We start from the raw sequence: 24,668 nt of genomic DNA, 5'->3' as shown, positions 1-24,668 counted from the left end.
ACTCTGTTGTTTTTCCTGTATAGTTACTATCCCTTTAGGGGAAGCAATCCTTTCTACTGTTCTTCTAGAAGAGTCCCTAACCTCCATCAACTGTTTGGCTGTGGTTATCTGCATCTATCTGAGCCAGCTGCTGGGTGTAGCCTCTCAGAGGACAGTCATGCTAGACTTCTGTCTGCAAGCATAACAGAGTATCATTAATAGTATCAGGAACTGGAGCTTGCCCATGGGGTGGGTCTCAAGTTGGACCTGTTAATTGTTGGCTATCAAAGATGTTTCTTAAAGCTATATAAAATCATAAATTTGGACTTAGAATTCCTTAAATTTGAATGTTAGAAGTAACTGAGATGCTCATTGAATATTTAGTGTTTATCCTCACCTCGATTCAAATACACAGGAGTCTGAGATGAGGATCAGGTATCACCATGTTTAGCATGCTACCCAGATGACTGTAATACATAGGTGATCTAATAAGCCTGTTACATATTTTAGGTCTTTTTTTCTCTAGACACAGAAAGTAGGTGCTCAGCAGCTTCTTAAAATAAGATTTCTGAGCATAGTCTGAAGTTGACTAACTTGTGGTTAATTTGGGGTTTTGGGTTTTATTAATAACCAGGTATTGCACAATACATCAGAATAGATATGTGGCCAATTCCAACATTCAGATGCTCAGAAAAGAAATGAGCTGGTGCTAACCACTGCATGTTAACAATACTTAGGCAAGACTAAAATCTGGAAAGTCATTTTTATTCTTTTCTTATCATGTTGCTGATTAAAGAACACTGTAAATAAGGTCCTGACAAATGGTTTGTTTACATGACCTACTAAAATTGGTTTCCATCTCAGTGTTGACATTTAATCACTGCAGGGAACTTTTATGTCTCCTCCTTTAAGGATCATAATAATACTTAAAGATAAAATTATATAAAATAAAATAGTGAATATAGGGATATTATTCTTGATATGTCTGTAGAAAGTGTTCAGCTCATACAGTATTGCCCTACAGTATTCATCTAGACTTGAGAATAGTTAATATACATTCAAAATTCATTAAGTAGCCATAATAGTAGAAACCTGTCAGTAATAAAAGACAAAAATATATCTAGAGATGGCTTGGTAAATATAAGTGCCCTTTCCATAAGCACCTGAGTTTGAATCTACAACACCCATGTAAAATCTGGTGTAGTCATGAGTGTTTGTAACACCAGCATAGTGGACCAGAGACAGGCAGATCCTTAGGGCCTGTTGGTCAGCCAGACTAGCCAAAATGGGGTAAGCTCCAGTTTGAGTGAGAGATCTTATATCTCAGTAATAAAGCAAAGAATGATAGAGCAGACCACCCAACATCCTCTTCTGGTACATACATATGAAGACACACAAGTCACATATGTACCCACACAAAGAGAAACACAAATAAATAAAATGAAAATAAGCTTAGACAAAACAGTGATTCCTACATTTTTTTCTTTTCACCATTTACTTTCTAGAAGCTGTTAGGATATATCTCTAATTCCAGTTCCAAGGGATCCAATGTTCCCTTCTGACATCCTTGAACACCATTTTTATTTGTGGTACAAATATATATCATTCACACAAAACACTCATACACATAAAGTAAAATAAACTTAAGGGGAAAATTACCACCATTAGTATTATCACCATCATCGTCGTCGTCATCATCATCATCATCATCATTCTCTCTCTCTCTCTCTCTCTCTCTCTCTCTCTCTCTCTCTCTCTCTCTCTCTATACCTCTCTCTCTCTCTNCTCTCTCTCTCTCTCTCTCTCTCTCTCTCTGTGTGTGTGTGTGTGTGTGTGTGTGTGTGTGTGTGTGTGTGCAAGCACTGACCCATGTGCTTCAATTTGTACACAGAGGACACCTTTATGGAATCGGTTCTTCCCTTCTGCCTTTAAAAGAGATGCAGGGATCAAAGTCAGGTCACTAGGCTTGTGCAGCAAGAGTGAGCTGGTTTGAACAAGACTGGCTCCTGTAAGCTCATATATTTGAATGCTCCGGGACTGGCATTAAGAGTTATGGCCTTGTTGGAGTAGGTGTGGCCTCATTGGAGGAAGTATTTCATAGAGCATGGCCTTTGAGCTTTTCAGAAGCTTAAACCAGGGCTAGTGTCACTCTCTCTTCCTGCTGTCTGCCAATCCAAATGTAGTTCTCTCAGGTACCTCTACAGACCATGTCTGCCTGTGTGCCACCATGCTTTCCACCATGACAACAATAAACTAAATCTATGAAGGTTAACCTAACCCCAATTAAATGTTTTCCTTTATAAGAGTTGCTGTGGTCATGGTGTCTCCTTTCCAGCAATAGAAACCCTAACTAAGATAAAATGCCTTTAAGTGCTGAGCGATATTGCTGCCTCATATTGTTAGTTTTCGAAAATTGTTCCTGCTAACTATAGTACAACTCGATCTCTTATGACATTGCATTTTTTAAAGTTCTTCCTGATCATTATTGCATGTGATTACAATAACCCCATGAGTAAATATTACCATTCGGCAAAGGAGAAATTCCAGGTACACTTAGGATTAATGGCTTGCTCAAGTTCTGAATACATATTAGTTTTCTTCAATTAGCATATTTCTCCATGTACAGGCTATTTAATGGCTGAGACCATGCTTGAGTGTCAATAAGTGAATCAATTTCAGCAGCGTTTCAGGTCAAGGTTTATAACCAAATATATTTCATGCAAAAATACCACAGATCTATGCACTCAAAGCTACCTCAGCCAACATTTCCTTAGCTGCTTTGCCTATCCTATACCTAAAACTACATTTTTATATATAAATAGTAGGCATTGATCGTTATATTGCCATTAAGACTCATTTCCTTCTTCCTACTGTGGGAGGAACAAGAACTAAGAATGCTGTTGAAAGGGTGACTTTTAGACACAACTTTGGGTAGTTTCCAGCCTGATAATTATTCCTGGAGCTTTTCTAGCAATGACACCATTTTGCTCTTGAAAATGATTGTATCATAACTTTTTACATTGGGACATTAAACCTGATACATTATGAAACTAAGACTCCCAAAGTACCCAGTCTTTGCTCAGATTTTATAAACTTATATTGGAAAATATGTGTCTTTAGCTCTCCTATCTGAACTCATGTTCACTTCCCATCAACTTCTTTAATTATATTTATATCACTTCTATATATACATCTTTAACCAAATCCTGTCCATTCTAAGAAGGGATAAATTTCTCCTAGTGGCTCCTGTTGGGTCTTCCTTCTAGTTATTTTACTCATCTCTAAAGTTATACCTAGGTATCCTTGCTTCTAGCATGAATAACCTGTGGCTCATCTCCTCCCAAATGCTATCCCATGACTTAAGCTCACATTAAGTTTTATCTTACTTGTATGTTGGACATAGAAGTAGAACAACAGAACTTACTCTCATGGGCCAACAAGCATAACCTGGAGCTTCTTGGGAGTCAGACTTCTTAATTCTTAGGTGCAATGATGTATATCATGGCTAATTTTCTAGATTATATTAAGACTCCACTTAATGGTCTATCTGGAAAGTGTTTCCTTGTACATGTAATTGGGTTACAGAGGGCCACACCTAGCCTTTGCAGATTCTGGGGCAAAAACTCAAATAGAAAATGGCGGTAACCCCATTCGCCTCACAGTATTACTTTGATCAGTATCTTTCTATAGCAACAGTATATCAAATAAGATTTCTCATTCAACACCAGAAGGATACTTTAAACAGGAGCTTTTACTTGGTACAGATAATAGAAGACAAAGACCGATAGCATTCACCCAATTGAATAGAAGGTAGAATTTATTTTTGTTCAGGCTATACAAATAAAATACATTTTAGGACCATTTATTTAATACCATTCAATTTGTTTGTTTCTTTGTTTATTAATTTATTCATCACAATTTATTTATTACCCTTCAAGAAAAGAGAACACTTGTAAAGTTTTATCATCCATATGTGAACATGAAGTTGATTTTGAAATTTACTTTGCTATCTAACCAGTGAGGCGCAGGTAGATTGACATTAATGAAGAGATGAATGAGTCAGTGGTAGATATATGGGACGAAAAATAATACAATGGAAGGGCTAAAGGGCAATTATGTTAATATGTCTTCCTATTTTCTCTACTTCCCAACATGGAAAAAACATTTTTTTATTCTCCCTGTAGTTATGTGTCCTGTTGTAATTTCAAACCAAATGCATAGCACAATAACAGATCTCTTCTTCCTTGGGAATTTGTTGGGTAGCAAAAGCTGACATACTTTTACAGTCAGTTGGAATGACTGACACTGTCAAAAGCAGAAAACTTGGAGTTTGTTTTAAGGAAAAAATGTTGTCATTGATGATGTTTGCTGCAGAATTCTTCCTAACTAGTGGATTTCAATCTATTTGAAGTATATATATATATATATATATATATATATATATATATATATATATATATATATATTGGACTCCTTCTATCAGTAAGGTTGAATGATTTTCAGTGCTGTCTAGCTTCTCATTTAAAGTGGTTGCTCTGAAAGGAAGTGGACTATATATACTTTTTTAAAAAACTCCCCTAAGTCATTTAGATTGTGCATGCAAACACATGCTAAAACACTTAATCATTGCTGTGTGAGTAAATTTTATTTTGTGCCTTAAAAGTGTATCTCAACATGACATACAAATTTATTATTTTGTTCTCATTGAAAATGTTCTTCAGAAAGGCTAGTGACATGGAATAACCTTTGTCATATCCAAAAGGATCACCTTCCTTCTGGCCATAATCCCAAAACAGTATTTTTCTTTTCTGAACAAATCATATTTTAAAATTCAGCGAGGCTGAAAACTTACAGGCACATTATATTAAAACATTTACTCTTGCATGCAAGTCAAGTTCCTTCACAGTAAAGAGGCAGCTGTGGAGTTCAAAATGAATCTAAAAATGTGTACCTACTTTAGAAATTAGTTTCTAAAGCATGCTGTGCACCTGAGACTTAGTATTCATTATGGGTAACATTATGTGCACCTAATACATTGTGACATGAAAAGTCACAATATTCTTGAGGATTTCTCTGTAACACAGTGGGAGGACCAAAGGCTGGTTAGTAGAATAAGAAACAAAGAATGGATCTTTGTGTGATGTGTTCCTGTTTTAGATCCCATTTTGATTCATGACCCTGAAAGAGATTATTGGTCTTCTTATCTTTAATATAACAAAGATTCTTATGCTGCATCCCTGCATTACATGAAGTTGAATGGTGCTAAATCCTGAGATACCTTAGGAGCTTCCAAGGAAGCAAAGAGCAAGTTAGAGTCTTGAACCTAGATAAAATTAGATAAATGTATAATTCTATATTAACAAATGTTTTTATGAAATATATACCAAGATTCTAATTGTTTTCACCTTTGAAACATAATACACTTTCGTAGTTAAGAAGATCATATAACTTCTTTTGTCGATGAAAGGTGAAATGTTATGTATAGCATCTGTGTGGAAACATTTAAAAACATTGAAGAATTTGTTCATGTTCACATAAACTGCCTTGGAACACACTACATGTTGAGATCTCCTTTGAAACCAGCATGTAGCTAAAGGACAAATGAAAATCTGCTGTATGCATCTACTGCCATTAGGAAGTCTTTAAAAAAAAAGCTAATCTAACCTATACTGTACAATAACCTCTCAAAACTGCTGATATATTAGAAATTGAGCCAGTAGTCCTGTGTATAGTCATGTTTTTGCTATGGACAGGCCTGAGGACTTTTATGGATTTTGTTTTTTTCCTCTTTCTCAATGCAGGAATAAACAATCTACATGCATCCTTTAAAAGAAAGGATATGTTTAAAATGAAGGTAAAGAATCATTTTATGTTTTGAAGAAATAATAGCCAATATAATGTTTGAATAAATATAACCCTAAAATGTTCTAGAAAGAGGAAGCCAAACAAGAAAACTTCTAAAGTTTTTTTCACAAGTACTTAAGTGCCTCCTTGACACAGAAGAGCTTGTGCTTAAATTTGGCTGGTTCCTTCTTTTTTTCTTTTTCAACATTTGTGCATTTATTCATTCTCTCTCTCTCTCTCTCTCTCTCTCTCTCTCTCTCTCTCTCTCTCAACTTTTATGTATAAAAACCAGAGCATGCATACATGAAAGTCAGAATAAGGAACATAACTCTCATGAAAGGTTATAGGTACAGAGACAAAATTTAGAGCTAAGATGAAAGGATGGACTATCCAGAGAGTACCCCATTCGGGAGTCCATCCCATCATCAGCCACCAAACCTAGATACTAATGCTCATGCCAGCAAGATACTGCTGAAGGGACCCTGATATTGCGGCCTCTTGTGAGGCTATGCCAGTGCCTGGTAAACACTGAAATGGATGCTCACAGCCAGCTACTGGATGGAACACAGGGTCCCCAATGGAGGAACTAGAGAAAGTACCCAAGTACCTGAAGGGGGCTGCAACCCTATAGGTGCAACAACAATATGAACTAACCAGTACCCCCTGAGCTCGTGTCTCTAGCTGCATATGTAGCAGAAGATGGCCTAATCGGCCATCAGTGGGAATAGAGGCTCCTTGGTCTTCCAAACTCTATATGACCTAGCACAAGGCAAGGCCTGGGCCAAGTAGTGGGAGTGGGTGGGTAGGGGAGCAGAGGTGGGGGGAGGGGTATGGGAAACTTTCGGGATAGCATTTGAAATGTAAATAAAGAAAATAATAATAATAAAAAAAAAAGAAAGTCAGAAGACAATTTGGCATGAGTCAGTTATCTTCTGGGGATCAAGCCTAGGTCATTAGAGTATCTGAGAAAACATCTACCAGCTGGCCCATCTTGCCTTTCTGGCTGATTCTTTTTACTGAATAAACATTCACCAACATATTTTTCTTGTGAAAATCTGAAAAGCACCACACTCAAAACATTTAAATAACAGGAAATTTGCATTGCACATTAAAGATTAAAAAATAAAGTAAAAGTCATAACATTCTGTATTATACTTGTTATGCAATTTATTCCAAAAACACCAAAATTTTAACATTTGAAACAAACACATGTTCATTTTATAATAACTTCAGAAGTAAGAGTTAATATATGCTCTCTAAACTATATTAATTTGCATTTTGTGGGGGAAAATTATTTCTGAATTATTATCTACTCTTGTAGTGCAAACTATTTGATATTTAGAACTTATGCATTGTCAGCCTTCTGAGAGAGCTTGAAATAGTATAATCAGAGAAGTGTATGATTTAGAGACAAATATTGCTGTCTCTCTGATTGTCAATTCTCAAAACAATACAGTTACCGGTCTCTTCCATGTTCACTATGCTGATGACTTTTTCCTCTGTAAACAAGCCAGTGAATAAGAATGTCATGTGACTTATGGTGAGAAAGTCTTCCTGGCAAACTGATTATAGGAAATATTAATTAATGATCTCAACATGAAAATACTGCCATTTCCTTTGTTCCCTGCAATGTCCTGATATGAGGCCAGGACAGAATCAACTCCTCAAAAACTATATGTTTATGGCAATAGCCATACATTCCATGCTTCTGTGGCTCTTAAGTTTCAGTTTTATATTCAGGGGCCATAATCTTTAGGGACAGTATTGCCTTTTTCTTTACCTTAGCTGACTCATTTCTCCAATTCTTAAACCTTTTTGTGTGTTTCTGCACAGTAAGCTTCCTCTGCACTCCACTGGAGTAGAGACATTTAAGGGTTACATGAGCACAGGATAAAGGCAAGGCCAGGTTGTATCTTTTGATTAATTTCACTCCTCCCTCTAAATCCCCTAGAAATGATGAAATACACTTCCTTTGGTATTGCTACCATTCTGATTAACTATCTTAAATGGCTTGTCGGCTGGAATTTGAACCTCTGGAAACTACTGTCTTACAATTCCACAGTCCTTTCTCAAAACCAAGTGCTTTAAATATATGTGAGAGAAAAAAAGAGCAACCGTGTTTTGAGAATCTGAAAATCTGTCTCCTCCAAATGCTTCATTTTTAACGACATGATCTTACAGACTTTTATTTCTTCAAAACCTATGCCAGTCTAATTTTCCAGCCTATCAGATTAAGCTGTTTTTCATTTGTTGTAAACGATTTCCCACAATATCCTTATTTGATCTGCCAACATGTACAATCTATGGGCCTTAAGGGGAATTGGGAAGGCAAGTTCTACTGTTCAAAAACCCCTTGTGTGTTGGCCACAGCATAATTGTATTTCTGCTTTACACCTATATCATGGTTGGGTAAACAAAGTTATACCCAATGGTGAATGAGTAATCCTTTTCTGTAGTATCAATTTCCAGAGCTTTAGCCCTATGAAATGAAATATCTGTTAGTGTGTTTACCATTACCAGTCCAACTCATAAGATTGTATTGATTAAATTTTTGTACTGCAAAAATACCATTTTAAACCAGGGTGAAATCAATATGGGTGTGTATTTTTATATACAAATTGGATTGAGCTCAAAAAGAATATTCTTTGTTAGAACAAAAATAAATCTGGAAATAAAATCTGATAAAGAAGGGAAAGAGTTTACCCTTCCTTGTGCTTGAGTTTTCCCCCCACCCTGCCCGCTGTTAATCAGAGCCCAACCCTCACTGTCTGAGTGGAGATTTCTTTTCTGCTCCAAGCCGATCAATGTTTGCACAAATTAGGACGTCAGATAACATCATCAGTGTGCAAATGCCTTCTTCAGATTGAAATGACACAATAACATCCCTTTCAGCTCTTTGGGAAGCAGCAAAAAACAGCCAGTGAGGCTCCTGAAGGCTGTGTGCTTACTGTAAAGCGAAGAAGCTCTTTTTTCCTGGAGCACTTAATGCTTCAGAAACATCCCACCAGATGGGGTAGGATTATTTCCAGAAAGCAATTAAGGCAGTTACTGGAGCGATGGTAAGGCATTGCTGTGAGTAAGCAAATAGCAAAGTTGTAGCCCCTCGACTTGTAGTAGTTTTATTTGCTTTGGTTAAAGCTGAAGTTCAGAGATAATGAATATAGCTTATGAAAGCTGAAAAGTGATGTATATTAACTCTGAATATGGACTTCCCATGCATGAGGAAGACCAAAGCTTAGTCCCAAAATAATTGTATAAGCACTTGACTAAAACTGAAGACAGTATTTTCTGGTTTCCTTATAATCCTAACAAAAGCACATTAGTATAAAGTCTCAGGACACCTGTTACAGAGTACCTCACACAGAATGTACTCACTCAATGTCATTTCACTGTTCCTTCCTACATTCTCTCTTCCCCATCTCAGAAAATGCATCTCCATTCTTCTACTTATTTGGACCAAAACCCAGAGTTATAATTATCTCTCATGTCTACTTCTGATCAGTGAACAAATCAAACTGACTGCATCTTCAAAGTATGTCCAAAACCTGACAACAGGCTGTACTGGTACCATCCCAATCACTGTCTCCCAGCACCTTTTGTTTTCATTAGCATTGCAATAACCTATCTAGTAGCTGAGTAGCCTTGTCTTTGTTGTTCTTTGTTTGGTTTGGTTTTCTTGTTCTCCTAGAGTCTTTCAACACAACAGCAAAAGTGATCCTTTGAAAATCAGATCATGCCACTTCTACGGTCAGAATGGCTCCATGGTTTTCTCATTTCCCAGAGTAAAAGATGACATCCCCATCCTGCTCCTCCCTGCTCTGCTCTTTCCCTCCCTAAGAGCCCTCTCACTGCCACCACTTCTTATGCATCTGCTCTAACTACATACTTTTGAATCCTTTTTTATTTTTTAAATGCTAATAGTCTTTCTGTTCAGAGCCTTTCAGGGGCTTCAGAAAGCCTCTGCTTTCCTCTCAAATAAGTCCCTCACATTTTCTTTGTGCATCAGATCCCCTGATCTATTATCAGAGAGGTTTTTTCTAATTACTAATGCAAAACAGCAACTTGCTAGTCTGCATAACCAATCATTCTAATTTTCCTTATAAAACTATTGCAAACAAAAGAGCCCAAGTTTATGCATTATTCTCTTTTATACAGAGAATATAAATTCCTCTTAAGAAGACTGCCACTGTATCCTCAGTGATGGAGCAGTGCCTAGAACACAATAGGTTCCCATATCCAATTTGTCTTCAAATCAATCTACTAGTATTTTTATTGAATGCCCAAGATTTTGTCTCATGCCCTGTTGTTTGATCTCTGCTGCTCCCTTTTGCTATTTTTCTATTTTTGAGATTATAATATAATGACATCATTTCTCCCTTCCCTTCCTCCAAACCCTCCCATATATCTCTCTTTGCTCACTTTCTAATTCATAGTCTCTATTTTTGTTGGTTTTTGTTACATGTGTCTATGTATGTACATATATATTTCTAAATAGACTGTTCAGTATGTATAATGTAAATTATATGTATGTCTTCTGTTATGGTGCACAGTCCCAACAGGCACATCTACAATTCAGCTTCCTCAGATAAGACCCAGGAAACATTGTGGAAGATGCGGCAAGAAGATTGGAAGAGCAAAAGGATAAGGGAATTTTTCTGTAAGACTGTGACTTCTAGTAATATCAGAAGCTATAAATATAAAATCTCACCAAGATACTGCCTAAACTTGACTTGAACAAAGATGGCACCAATAAACACACAGGAGTAAATGGGAAAACACCCTCAAGGCCTCAACCCTCTTCTTCTCATTCATCCTTTTACTCTTCCTTTTCTTCTTTATCATCTAGAATATTTATTAAGGACCTGTTACTAGCTGTTAATATGGGACCTGTACATCTGTTTTAAATTTTTATTCATTGTATGGTGGGGGTGTTTTTGCCTACATGTGAATCTGTGCACCATTTGCATGCCTGGTTCACATGGAGGTCAGCAGAAGGCGTCAGATTCCCTAGGCCTGGAGTTATAGACCTTTGTTCGCTCCCATTTGGAATACTCTGGGTCCTTTGGAAGATCAAGGAGTGCTTTTAAATGCTAAGGCATCTCTTTTAATAGACAAGAACTGGATGGGGTATATATACTCTCCATGTTGATAAGTGAATAAACTGCATCCTAAAAGTGTATCATCTGTTCAACATGTCATTAATACAATTAGAGCTATGCTCTAACCCTAGACTTAGTCTAACCTTCCAACCCTAGAGATTTCTTCAATTGATCTACTTTTCTTTTTCCTCTCTGTTACTCTCCATGTAGTAGATGGGCCATTGATAAAATCTAGAAACACTGGGGCCAGACAAACTCTTAAGACTTACTAATTGTGTTGCTTCCTCCCCCTAAACTCACACTTTTTGCATTGCAGTTTCTAAAATAGCTCAGCAATCTTAATACTCACCAGCTGCCATATGAGTGAACGAAACTAGAAAATGAAAACTAGAAACTTCTTTCCAATTCTTTGTAGCTCTCTAGTCACCAAGAGAGCCCTGGGTTACTGAGAAAGATTTTGGATTAAGAGAGTGGCAAAGGTTATTTATTAATGAAGGGAAGAGAAATCAAAGAGTAGTCATTCTCTGTGAGTTTAAAGAATCACAAAATGAAAATTACCCAAACTATTGTTAGAATAAAAATCCTCATGCCATTTCCACATTTGACTTATTGGGCCTGGGGTGGGACCCAAGATTTTATATCAGGTAGTCTGTGCGCCCTACTTTGCAAAACTCTGTACCATCCAAACACACTAGGTTTTGATTAATAGCATGAGGTTTTGTTGTGAAGGTGCCAGAGACATTATTATAAAGGAGAAAAACATCATGTTACTTTACTTAAAAAGCTTGGAGAAAATTGGATTTTCATTTAGACCCAGAAAATCATTTGGAATGCCTTGCAAAGTTCACAATTTAATATACCCAGCTGCAGTAAGAGTTCAACTTCTCAAGTCAGCAGAAGCAACACAAGATGAGAAAAAGTCAGCCTCGCTTGATATATGATGACCAAAATATGTATGCTAATTAAAAGCTTCACACTTAATGGGAACAGTGCATTTATTAATGATGCATGGCATTGGCATTGCAGTGAAACAATAGATCATGGTCTATATTGTCCAATGTGTGGCATTACAATAAATACCCTAAGGATTAATAATGTTTCATTATGAAAAATGTCAACTTTAAAATCATTGTTAGGTTACTGGGCAAGTATCATCAGTCCTCAGACCCTGAAAATATAGACAACACTGAAAAACAAACAGTGCTGAAAATAAAGCTAGAAAAGCTGGTCTAGAAGCATAGGAACGTTGCTCTCAATACAGCGGGGAGGAATACAAGCTATTAGAGCATAAAATTTACTCCCAAAGTTGGCGAACTATGTTCTTGGCCCATGATTCCATGTGTAACACATCTCGTATCACACCTGGAGTTAGTGGAGGGACTGGATCAAAGGAGAAAAGAGAAGAATTTTTATCTGTTACTTTAACGGTAAAACTTTCTGCTGAACCTAGCATAATACAAAGTGCCTTGTACACATCCAGAATCACCTAGTCAAGAGTATTAAAATGTGCCCCTTTTATCATTGCTGAAAGAAAAGCCCATCTACTATGGTGAAAGTGCTATTGAACTTTAGAGAACACTTTGAAAACATGTATTCTAGATATTAAACTCCAATTTTCTGAAATACAGCCTCCTTTCAGCAGCACTCAAATTGATTTTTTCTAAGAAAATTTGGAGCCTGACACTTTGACTGCACAACAATCCTTGGTGCTTTGTCCTTGGGACCTTTTTTAAGAGTTCCATGTATAAGATGCATACTATTGGTCTTAAGTGATAATGTGTTTTCTCTAGACCTTCAGAAAAAGAAAATATGTAAGAGAGAGGAATAGTGAAAATGAATAATCTGCCACCCAGAGTATTCAGTGTTTTCATGGATGTTACCTATTTAAAGGAACCCTCCTAAATACCTATCTCATTTGATGGTTTTGAAAACACAGTTGCATGTTTGACAGATTGGGAAGTAATATTAAAATGTCCCTATAAGACCATACAACTGTATATTGAATAATTATATATTCAAATCTTTTTATACATGCATTAATTATTTTCTAATTGCTATAACAAAATATCTACAAAATCAGCAGGCTAGGGAGGCCATCCACCATTGTAGAGAAAGCATGGTATCAAATGAAATGAAATCAAAGGTGTCTGTCTTGAAAAGTTCTTTATGAATGCTTGAACAATACAATGCCAATGCAGAGGGAAACACATTCATTTATGAAGAAGAGTTTGCTCATTTTGAGCACTTCATATTATGACTGCTTCATATTATGTTGATTTTTTCTATAAAAGAACTCAATTTAATTATAATTTTGTACAAAAATATTTGACTATATACATAGTACAATTAAAGGGTGAACTGTCTTACTCTGGTAAGAAGAAGAAAAACAGTTCATAAAGTGTAATAAATTAAGTATATTCTACACATATTATAAGCAAGTAGCTGAAATGTTATAAAGAAACCATCATGTTTCTCTTAGAGTAGTACCACAAGTTACAGCATTAGGTGAAGTACCACACACATTAATTTTACTTAATGCTAGTCACTCTAAGAGATAAGACATAAGTGAAAAAGCTTCACCAGTTTTATAGAGTAAATAAAGGATGGGGGAAGGGAGAAAATAGTCAGCATACATTGCATAAATGTATGACATCATCAAATAAAAAAAATAAGAAATAAGAAAACAGAATGCTATCCTGTTGTGATCTATACTCACACTTGTTATGTAGAAATAAACTATAAATTTAGACTGAAGCTAAAAGCAAAATTCCCCTGGACTGACCAGCCAATTATATTTATCATAGTTACTCAGTGACTATACTATACTATACTATACTATACTATACTATACTATACTATACTATACTATATTCCTGAGAAAAGGATGTGAAAAGCATGGGCTTTGGAGGTAGCAGGTTGTATAGACTCAAACTCTTTGGAGATAAGATATGTGGATTCAAAGCTATGTTCTTATTGCCTACTGTGAACTGTTAAGCAATTTGTTGAACACTGATATCATCTTCTGTAAATTAAGGTTCATAACAGTACTTCTAACACAGAGCATATGTTAAGACTAAGGACAGAAACTCATTTACATAGCTGAGTATAGAGCATATAGTGTATAAAATTCTCAGGAAATAATAGCCATGTCCACTGTCATTATTGCTCAGTGTCAAAAACAAAAGTCTACAGGCTCAGAATTCAACATACCTTATTGCTTAGATCAGTGGATCCACCATATGTATAAATTGTGTGTTTAGAATATCTGGTTTCCAGAGTACCACAACAAATTATGCCAAAATGAGTGGCTTAACACCACAGAAATTTTCTCTATCATCATTCTTCACATTAAGTGAGAAAAAGCATCAAAGATATGGGCACAGGGGAAAAATTCCTAAATAGAACAGCAATGGCTTGTGCTGTAAGATCAAGACTTGACAAATGGGACCTCATAAAAGTATAAATCTTCTGTAAGGCAAAAAACACTGTCAATAAGACAAAAAGGCCACCAACAGATTGGGAAATGATTTTTACCAATCCTAAGTCTGATAGGGGACTAATATCCAATACATACAAAGAGCTCAAGAAGCTGGACTCCAGAAATTCAAATAACCCCATTAAAAATGAGTTACAGAGCTAAACAAAGAATTCTCAACTGAGGAATACAGAAGGGCTGAGAAGCACCTGAAAAAATGTTCAACATCCTTAATCATCAGGGAACTGCAAATCAAAACAACCTTGAGATTCCACCTCACACCAGTCAGAATGGCTAAGATCAAAAATTCAAGTGACAGCAGATGCTGGTGAGGATGTGGAGAAAGAGGAACACTCCTCCATTGCTGGTGGGATTACAAGCTTGTACAACCACTCTGGAAGTCAGTCTGGTGGTTCCTCAGAAAACTGGACATTGTTCTACCGGGAGATCTAGCAATACCTCTTCTCAGTATATACCCAAAAGATGTTCCAACTGGTAATAAGGACACATACTCCATTATGTTCATAGCAGCCTTATTTATAATAGCCAGAAGCTGGAAAGAACCGTGATGTCCCTCAACAGAGGAATGGATACAGAAAATGTGGTACATTTACACAATGGAGTACTACTCTGCTACTAAAAACAATCAATTTATAAAATTCTTGGACAAATGGATGTATCTGGAGGATATCACCCTTAGTGAGGTAACCCAATCACAATAGAAGTCACTAGATATGTACTCACTAATAATTGGATATTAGCCCAGAAACTTAGAATACCCAAGATACAATTTGCAAAGCACAAGAAAATAAAGAAGAAGACCAATATGTGGATACTTCATTCCTCCTTAGAATAGGAAACAAAATACCCATGGAAGGAGTTACAGAGAAAAAGTTTGGAGCTAAGNCGAAAGGATGGACCATCCAGAGACTACCCCACCCGGGGATCCATCCCATTATCAGCCACCAAACCCAGACATTATTGCATATGTCAGCAAGATTTTGCTGAAAGGACCCTGATATAGCTGTCTCCTGTGAGACTATGCTAGTGCATGGCAAATACAGAAGTGGATGCGCACAGTCATCTATTGGATGGAACACAGGGCCCCCAATGGAGGAACTAGAGAAAGTACCCAAGGAGCCTAAGGGGGCCGCAACCCTGTACGTGGAACAACAATATGAACTAACCAGTACCCCCAGAGCTCGTGTCTCTAGGTGCATATGTAGCAGAAGATGGCCTAGTTGGCCATCATTGGGAAGAGAGGCCCCTTGTTCTTGCAAATTTTATATGTCCCACTACAGGGGAATGCCAGGGCCAAGAAGTGGGAGTGGGTGGGTAGTGGAGCAGGGCGGGGGAGGGTATAGGGTACTTTCGGGATAGCATTTGAAATGTAAATAAAGTAAATATCTAATAAAAAAAAAGAAATCTAAAACAGATGTTCTAGGACTACTCTCCCCATGGGGGTCCTAAGAGGAAAATCCAGCTGCAAAGGCCGCTGGTGCTCTTCCATGTCTTGGAATTATTTGACTCCAGTTTTCATAGGGCTTTTTCTACTTTTTCCTCTAATAATTGGATTTAATATATGGTTATTGAAAGATAATCTCATCTCAAGTTGTTAAATTTATTATATCTTCAAAGTCTATTATTTCATAGTTCAGCTTCATACAGTGGTTGTGACATGGACACATTGGTTGACCTACTGACACTTGGTAAGGCATATGTGATTTCAATTCTTTTGTCATTGTCTTTTCTTTGATAAATCTCTGGGAAAGACTTGTATCATTTTATCTTAAATTTTATCAGAAATAACCAGACACTACCAGCATTATGAAAATTGACAAATCTATGTTTTCTTTTCTTTTCTTCCACTACCCTCCATATTCCCAGTGTCTCTATAATTCCCTTAGTAGTCTTATTTGCATATAACACCTTTATTCATTGCAACACCCACCCAACATCCACTGCATTCATGTCAAATTTATCTTGAAAAGTGTTTCACACTTTAGGGCAGTTTTTAACTTCCCAATAATCCTATTTTAATGGTGGCACATTATTAGCTCATTGTGCCAAAAACTGGTAAGTAAATTTTCTTAAAAGACATGATAGTTGAAATTTGAAGGGAAAGCCTGACATACTCCCTAAGTATAGTATTGGTTTTCAATAGACCATCCAGTACTTTTTAACTTCATTTTTTACAACATAGAATTCCATTTAAATCTTCAAATGTTCAGGGGAAATGGATAAAAACAGTGCTTTTCATATGGACATGCAGGAATCTGGATTTTAATGGAATAATATCTTAGGTACTAAGACTATAGACACTGTGCCCTATCTATATTTTTAGCACAAAATCCATATATTTATCCCACTTTTACTAACATTGAACAGATAAGACCTTCACAAGCTAAAATCTATAATTATGTGCCAGTATTTTAAAGTTCTGATTAATGATTCCAAATGATGAGAAAACTCGAGAGCATCACTGCAATTTATTAGAAAGAGTGATATTTTCTGCTCAGACTATTCTACTTCAGATTTATTCTGACAACTCACAATTTTACTAAGCTATAGTCTCATTACTTGATTAATCATTGATAGGGTATAGAATTTCTACATATATATTGCTTTAAATGAGAATTATAGGAAAACTTACATTTCCCAAGTTCTAACAAAAGGAATCTGTTATTTCAAACACTCTAAAACCCCATACCTCTCTGGCAAAACTGATACACTGAGTTATTTTAACTCTCATAATTGACTGTGCCCAAAGGTTTGTAATCATGTTCAGTTAACCCATTGTTTCTAGGCCTGGATCAAGGCAGCGCATCATGGGAGGATCTTGTAACAATAGAAGCTGCTCAAGAGCAAAATAGATGAGAAGCCAGATCACAATATATCATTCAGGGGCTTACCCAAAAATGACTGTGACATTTTCAATTAGTCCCTACCTCTTAAATATTCCACCACAGGGGTGCCACAGGCTGACAACAAAACCTTAAATATCTGTACCCATGATGGACAGTTATCTTAACCATAAAAGCCACCAGGCTACCCTGAGCCCTCAGCACTGCCCAATCATGTTACTGTTTCTTGGGTTACTTCATTCGTAAGTCTCACTACTTTTCAAGAACTAATGTGTTTCACGAAATTCTGACTCATTTTCACTGTATCATATTATTTCATGATTGTGTATTTTTGACACCCATTACATGGGAAATCTCCAATGACTTGTCATGAAACATAAAATTAGATTGTGTCTGGACTGATAAGGTCTTTCAAGAAGAAAATCCATGAAGTAGCCTGCTAAATTTCACTTCCTTTACACAGGCTCTGAATCACACCAATATTCCATTTCCTCATTCATTTATACCTAACAGTAGTGTTCTTACTATATCTTTATTGAGGGACTTTTCAGTAAGATTTTTGTCTCTTCTACTTGAAAAGAAATATGCCTTATTAAACTCCACATTCTTTTCTCATTATCTAAATATCTTTTGCCCCTACTTAATGATTGAACTTCAGGTTTTCACTTCTGTTTCTTTTCACTCTGTCACTGCAAAACAATCACAAGCTTAATAAAAAATATAAATAACAAATATTTAACAATAAAATGTTGATTAATTTTTCCCAATCCTTGTTTATCTCTTAAAGACAAGAGCACTGTTCTATAACAATCACAACTTAGCTATCAAAGTTAAGATGTTAACATACATAAAGCAATACTAACATTCAGTTTTCATTCATATTTTTCTATCTGTGCCAATACTGTTCATTGTAACAAAAATATCTTCAGTAGAATCAATCACTGCCTTTTTTATCATGTGCTGTCCTATGGTCTCTGGCTGTTTATAGTATTGTTTTTATCTTTCCATTGTTTTCATAGGCAACTGTCTTTAATATTGTGCATAAATTATTTTATAGAATACTCTTCAATCTAAAGTTTTCTAGAATTATGTCAGAGTTTTGTTTGTGTTATCATTCTGAAGATAACAAAATTAACGTTTTAGTCCTCTCATTGTTTCCTATCAAGGAGTGCCATTAATGAGTTGTACAATCAATAATGGTGTCAACTTTAATCCTTTAATTAAGGTGGCATCTTAATGGCTATTCTATTTTATTCTCCTTTCGACTTATAATTAACAAGTATGTATAGGGATGAACATTGAAGTTATATAACTTCCATTAATCACTTAATTTTCTATTTATCCATTAATTTACTTATGTAAGAACTCATGGTTCCCTCTATTATACAAAGAGTTATATTTTCTCATTTATTTCAACTCCCAAATATTTAGTTTTAGTCAGTGTTAATCCCTTCAAAATATTTTCCCCTCTATTTTACATGACTTCATTACTCTGATTATTTCCTCACTTTCTGTTACATTAAGATGTTTTGCAACCCCATAGGAAAACCAACAGTGTCAAATAACCTGGACTCCTGGGAGCTCCCAGAGACTAAGCCATCAACCGAAGAGCATACATGGGCTGGTCTGTGGCCCCTGGCACACATGTAGTACAGGATGCCCTTGTCTGGCCTCAATGGGAGAGGATACATCTAATCCTGTAGAGCCTTGATGCCCTAAGGAGGGGGAATACCCAGGAGGGAGCACCCTCTCAGAGGTGAAGGGGAGCCAGGGATTGGGGGAAGAATTCTGCAATGGGGGACCAGGGAGGAATATAAATAAAATAAAATAAATAAAATAATTAACGTTAAAAAGATGTTATAGAGACTGCTCCACCTAGGGATCCATCCCAATCTGCTGACACCAAACCCAGACACTCTTGCTAATGCCAAGAAGTGTTTACTGACAGGAGCCCAGTACAGTTATCCCCTTAGAGGCTCTGCCAGACCGTGACCAATACAGATGCATGTACACAGCCAAATATTGGACTGAGAGCAGGGACCCCAATGGGGAAGTTAGGGCAAGGACTGTAGGAGCTGAAGGAGTTTGCAACCTCATACGAAGAACAACAATATCAAATAACCAAAGCCCCAGGGACTAAACCACCAAAACCACCAACCAAAGAGTACACAGGGGATACCCGTGGCTCCAGCTAGATATGTAGCAGAGGCTTGCTTTATCTGGCTGGCAAAACTGGGAGGGGAGCCCCTTGGTCCTGTGGAGGCTTGATCACCCAGGATAAGGGACTGCTAGGCCGCTGAGGCATGAGTGGGTGGGCAGGTGAGGGAGTACCCTCATAGATGTAGGAGGGAGGGAGAAGGGGATAGGTGGTTTGTGGAGGGGAAACTGGGAAGGGAAATAACATTTGAAATGTAACTAAAGAAAATAACCAAAAAACCCAGAAAATTCCAAAAGAAAAAGATGTTCTGCCCAGTCCATGCAATTAGCAATTTCTCCAATATCCAATATCGTTTTTGTGAAATTGAATTTAAAAACCATGTTCAGGGCATAGATGTTTTGTTTATTGGCTTATTTAGTGCTTTTGTTATTATTTATTTTTCACTTTGTTTTGCTATTAAGATATAAGTATTTCCAGGTACTGCAGTTAACACACATAGGTACATGTAGATACATATATCATGATTATGTATCTGTCTGTGTGTCTATAAAAAACTATGAATATTCATTGTTACATCTCGTTTAACACTGCAAGTTTCTATTTTATTGTCTGATTTTTTTTGTATTTCCAACTTTCTTCTCTGACATTTTGACCCCTCGATCTCTCGTCTTTCACATATTTACTCCAGTCATTTCTCAACCCATTTCACGTTGGAATTCATTCCCCATGATTCTACCTAAAGAAATGCCATTAGGGGACCATTACTCAATATCTTACTAAATATAAGGAGCACTCTATTCTTCATTCTCCTTGATTTACAGAAAACTCTTCTTTCATTTGCTTGTATAAAACAACATTCTCTTGATTTTCATCACATCCATGGCGAATGGCATTCTTCTTTTCTGGATCTTTCTTCTTAGCTTAATTTTAAATCTTAAAATCTGCAATCTTAGAATCTATTCCTTTTTTTAACTTATTTGTCATCTCTTGGTTTATTTATGATTTTCATTGAAGACTAATAAATTTAATCTCTTACCCTGATACCTTTACTTGATTTTGAACCCATTGACAAACCCATTGACAAATCCATTGAGGATCTGCCTACTTGACAGCTCTACTTAGATTTCTCACAGGTACTTCAGATTAACATATCTAAAGCTCACCACTTAATCTTCTACATAAAACCTGCTATTCCTTCAGCAGTCACTATATTGATTTTTTTTGAAGTAGCACAACCTTTTACACAGTTGTCCATGCTAAACTTAGCCATTATTCATGACATTACCATGTTTTACCTGTATTGTTGTAATCAGCCACAAGGTATACGTCTACTTCCTAAGATATTTTGCATACATCCATTTACCTCAGTCTCCCTAGCCATAGCAACCTGGGTTTTGTCTCACCTGGATTCTCAAAAGTAGTTTGGGTGTATTTACTGTTCTGAGCATACATTCTTCATTAAGAGTAAAGTTGGCCTCCTCTAAACAGTTCAAATCAAGTAGTATCATAAACAATATTTTTAAAAGTCCATTTCTACCCTATTCTCTGTATTATATCCAAATATCATTTTAGTACTAATCATATTTTTGTGAGCCTTTGCTGCCTTTCAGGTTTTTTTCCACAGCACTTTTCATAATTTGTAGTTACATATTATTTGAGTTATTTATGCTACAAAATTCTCACTCTAGGAAGACAGGGGCTCTCATTGTCCCCACCCCACTCTCTGCAGTGTGTGTGTGTGTGTGTGTGTGTGTGTGTGTGTGTGTGTGTGCATACGCACATGCACACACGTGCACTTTATCGTACTTCTATCATTTAACAGTGCTTAACCAGTTTTGTGCACTTCATATCAATAAGATGTAGGAATTGACATAAGGGAAATTTAAAAAAAGAGCATGCTCATCCTTGTAATGACAAGCATTTGGGTGAATGATGAAGTTTGTAGCCAAAAATTAAAGTCTACTTATGTACTCACATATTTTGGTTAACATCAATATAAACAAACTAATTTCCTTGGAGTCAGGCATCAGAGCAGTCTGATTGGCTGGCTTGTAATCATTTCACTTTATGCCATTCAGAAATTGCTTTTTGAGATTTTTTTTCTCAACCACTTCTTAACTTGGTTGCTCAAAACTGAAATTGGATTGTATCCTGGACACAGCAGGAAGGCAGTTTGCAGAGCCCATGAACATTGTTGAAATTATCATGCAAGCTTATTAAATGCAATGTATATTTAAATTGAAAAAACTTTCTTTATTAAACCCAGATAGGTGAATTTTTATAGCTTCCAGCACTAAAGTGTATTAAGTTTGAGAGTCAGGTTAGATTAATTTCTAATCTTTATGGAAATCATTTTTATTAAAAAGTGGAAAGTTAAGATTTTGACAGTTACAGGGTTTGGAAAATCCTAAAAGGATCATCATTTAAATATGCAGGGAACATAAAATCAGAGTGCTTTCATGATAAAGATGATTTGTTTATTTTATATGCTCATTTTTAAAAGCTGTTTTAATATTTAAGCTTGTTAAAGAAAATCTGAAATGTGGTTGAATATATTAAAGCCTAAATAAGTTTTGACTTTCATTACTTTTCATGAGAGCCAATGAAATAAACCTTAGCCTGGGCTTAGTTGCTAAAATGAAAAAGATTAAAGGAATTTTTTTATTTCTAAAATAAGTGGTCAATATATCTGGAGTTTTATTTGTAAATACATTCCATGATTTGTGATTCCTGCATTCTCTACTGAATACAGGAATATTCTGCCTAACTGGAATTTTGTACTTAATCATTTGCATTTCAAGTTGTTTCCTTTTGGTTCACTTTTGTTCTATTGAGAAGTAATTTGAAAATAATGTAACATGCATAATCAGATGATTTTCTACACCTATATACTATGAAATTATTACAATCAAATTAGCTAGCTTTTCATCATGCCCCATCTTGGTTGTGCATGAAATGACAGCACTGAAGATTTACTCAAGAAATTTCAATTCCAATAACATTGATTTTATTCAAAATCATTTCTTTTAGTGATTTTGCACTGAAGTCTTGCAGTGATTGAGGTGCATACAAGCATTAAAACACATTAAGGGCTATAACTCTATGATAGAGTGACTCTATGACATACAAAGGACCCTGTGTTACATTCCCAACCTCTGTAAGTAGAACAAAATAACCTTCCAGAAGACACCTGTAGGAAATTTTACCAATCTGACAGTAAAATGGGAAGAAATTGCTTTGTCCTTTGAATTTAAGTATACAGATGCGTGGGTCTCTAGTCATGTGTCTTCTCTTGGTCTCTTTCCTTCTGTTTTTTTTTAATCTTTAGATTATACATATATACATATATATATATATAGTATATTATAGCAGAATATAATTTATATATAATACACACACATACATATATTATTTATATATAACGCACACACACATATATGTGTGTGTGTGTGTGTGTGTGTGTGTGTGTGTGTGTGTGTGTGTGTGTACAACCTACTTCTTTTCTGAAAGACAGGAAGGGGAGGATCCAGAGAAGAAGGGAGGTGGAGAGGAACTCGGAGGAGTAGAGGGAGAGGAACCACAATCAGATCTTATTAAGTGAGAAAAATTCTTTTTTCAATAAAACTTGGGAAATATACTCATGTCTTTTCATTTTAAAAGTTTAAAATCAAAAAACGAATGTTGAAAAATCAATTATCAAAAGAACTCATCACTTCTCCCTCCCAAATGCTTTTCCTCATATCTCCTAACCACTATTTTATTTTCAGTTACTATTGTCTATTCTTATATTCCAGTAATCAGTAAGACCATGCAGTATTTTTGTTTCTTCTGGAACTTTTCTCTTAACATACCGACCCATAACCCTATCCATAATTTTATAGATGGCCAGATTTCATTTTTGTGACTTTGTTATATATGCACTGCATTTTATTAACTTTTAATATTTATTTATTTGTATATCTGTTGTGTCCTTCCCAGAATACTTATCTATGGAGGTTAGTGGATACCCTGTGAGAGTCAGTTCTTTCTTCCCATGTGGATTCCTGGAATATGCCTCAGGTCATCAGGCTTAGAGGGGCATAGATTTACCCTGTGAGGCATCTTACTAGGCTGCCACATTTTTTTCATCTTTTCATCAGTTGTTAAATATTCATTGGCTGTTTCAATTTCTTGGCTATTGTCAACAGTGCTATAATAATAGTGAGAATATAGATGTCTCATCAACATATTGATTTCATTTCTCTTGTGTATAGACCCAGAAGTAATATAGTTGTATTATGTAAAAGTTCTGTTTTTAGACATTTGGGAAACATTCATAATATTATTCATAAGGTCTATACTGAAATACATTTCTATCAATGAGGTACATTCTTCCCTTTTCTCAGTAGTCCTTTTAGCACATGTCACATTTAGTATTTTTGATAATATCTAACTGATTGAAGTGTCATTTTGATTAGTGACATTGAGCATTTTTCATTTATGTTCTAGTCATTTGTATGGCTTCTTTTAAGAAACGTCTATTGATATCTTACCTAATTTAACTTGATTATTTATGATATTTTCCTTTTTAATATATAGCTATTTGAGGGATCTACCTAATACTATGTTTCACAGTGGTGAGCCTAGTACTGGTATCAAGTCTAGAGCCTAAAGTTAATTCTTTCTTCCTTCCCCAAGGAGGGATGGTCACTCTATACACTTAATTGCTTAGAGTTGAGTAAAGAGTAGCACACACATAATTCTTTCTTTCCTGTCTCCTAATTTTTTCACCATATCTTCCCTTTTAATGCTACAAATAGGTATTTTTGTCCTTCACCTGGTTTCTTTTGCTCTTGTGAAGACAGTTTAACACATGAATAGTTGTACAAAATGGTATTTGTGGGGGAGCCAGATTTTTAAGAGTGTTTTTGCTTGCTACCAGTTCATTACAACTCCCTCTTACCTTTTTATGTAGCTGTGATAGGAACTAAAATGAATTTTTCTCACAAGAATAGCTGAATCTTAGCTTAGTAAGTACTCACCATTCTACATATTTTACCAGTACTTGAAATGCAAGCTATAAAAAAACAAATGTCAATCACTGTGTTTCCTAGGTCTCTTGATTTCCCTCAGTGATGTCAAAAATATTCTAGTATCCCAGTTTGAAATAGCCATGCATATATATATATATATATATATATATATATATATATATATATATATATCAGCATATATTAAATGGTATTTTTCCTGAGAAAATTGGAAGCATG

General features: G+C 35.8%; 1 protein-coding gene across 2 annotated transcripts in view; it reads left to right on the top strand.

The window, feature by feature from the left end:
* Positions 1-24,668, top strand: part of Tenm1 (teneurin transmembrane protein 1) — a 710,827-nt gene that overhangs the window by 478,313 nt on the left and 207,846 nt on the right. The window lies entirely within an intron of this gene.

This window comes from Mus pahari, chromosome X (assembly GCF_900095145.1).
Source record: "Mus pahari chromosome X, PAHARI_EIJ_v1.1, whole genome shotgun sequence".
NCBI classification, from domain to species: Eukaryota; Metazoa; Chordata; class Mammalia; order Rodentia; family Muridae; genus Mus; species Mus pahari.
This window is presented reverse-complemented; position numbering and strand designations above follow the sequence as displayed.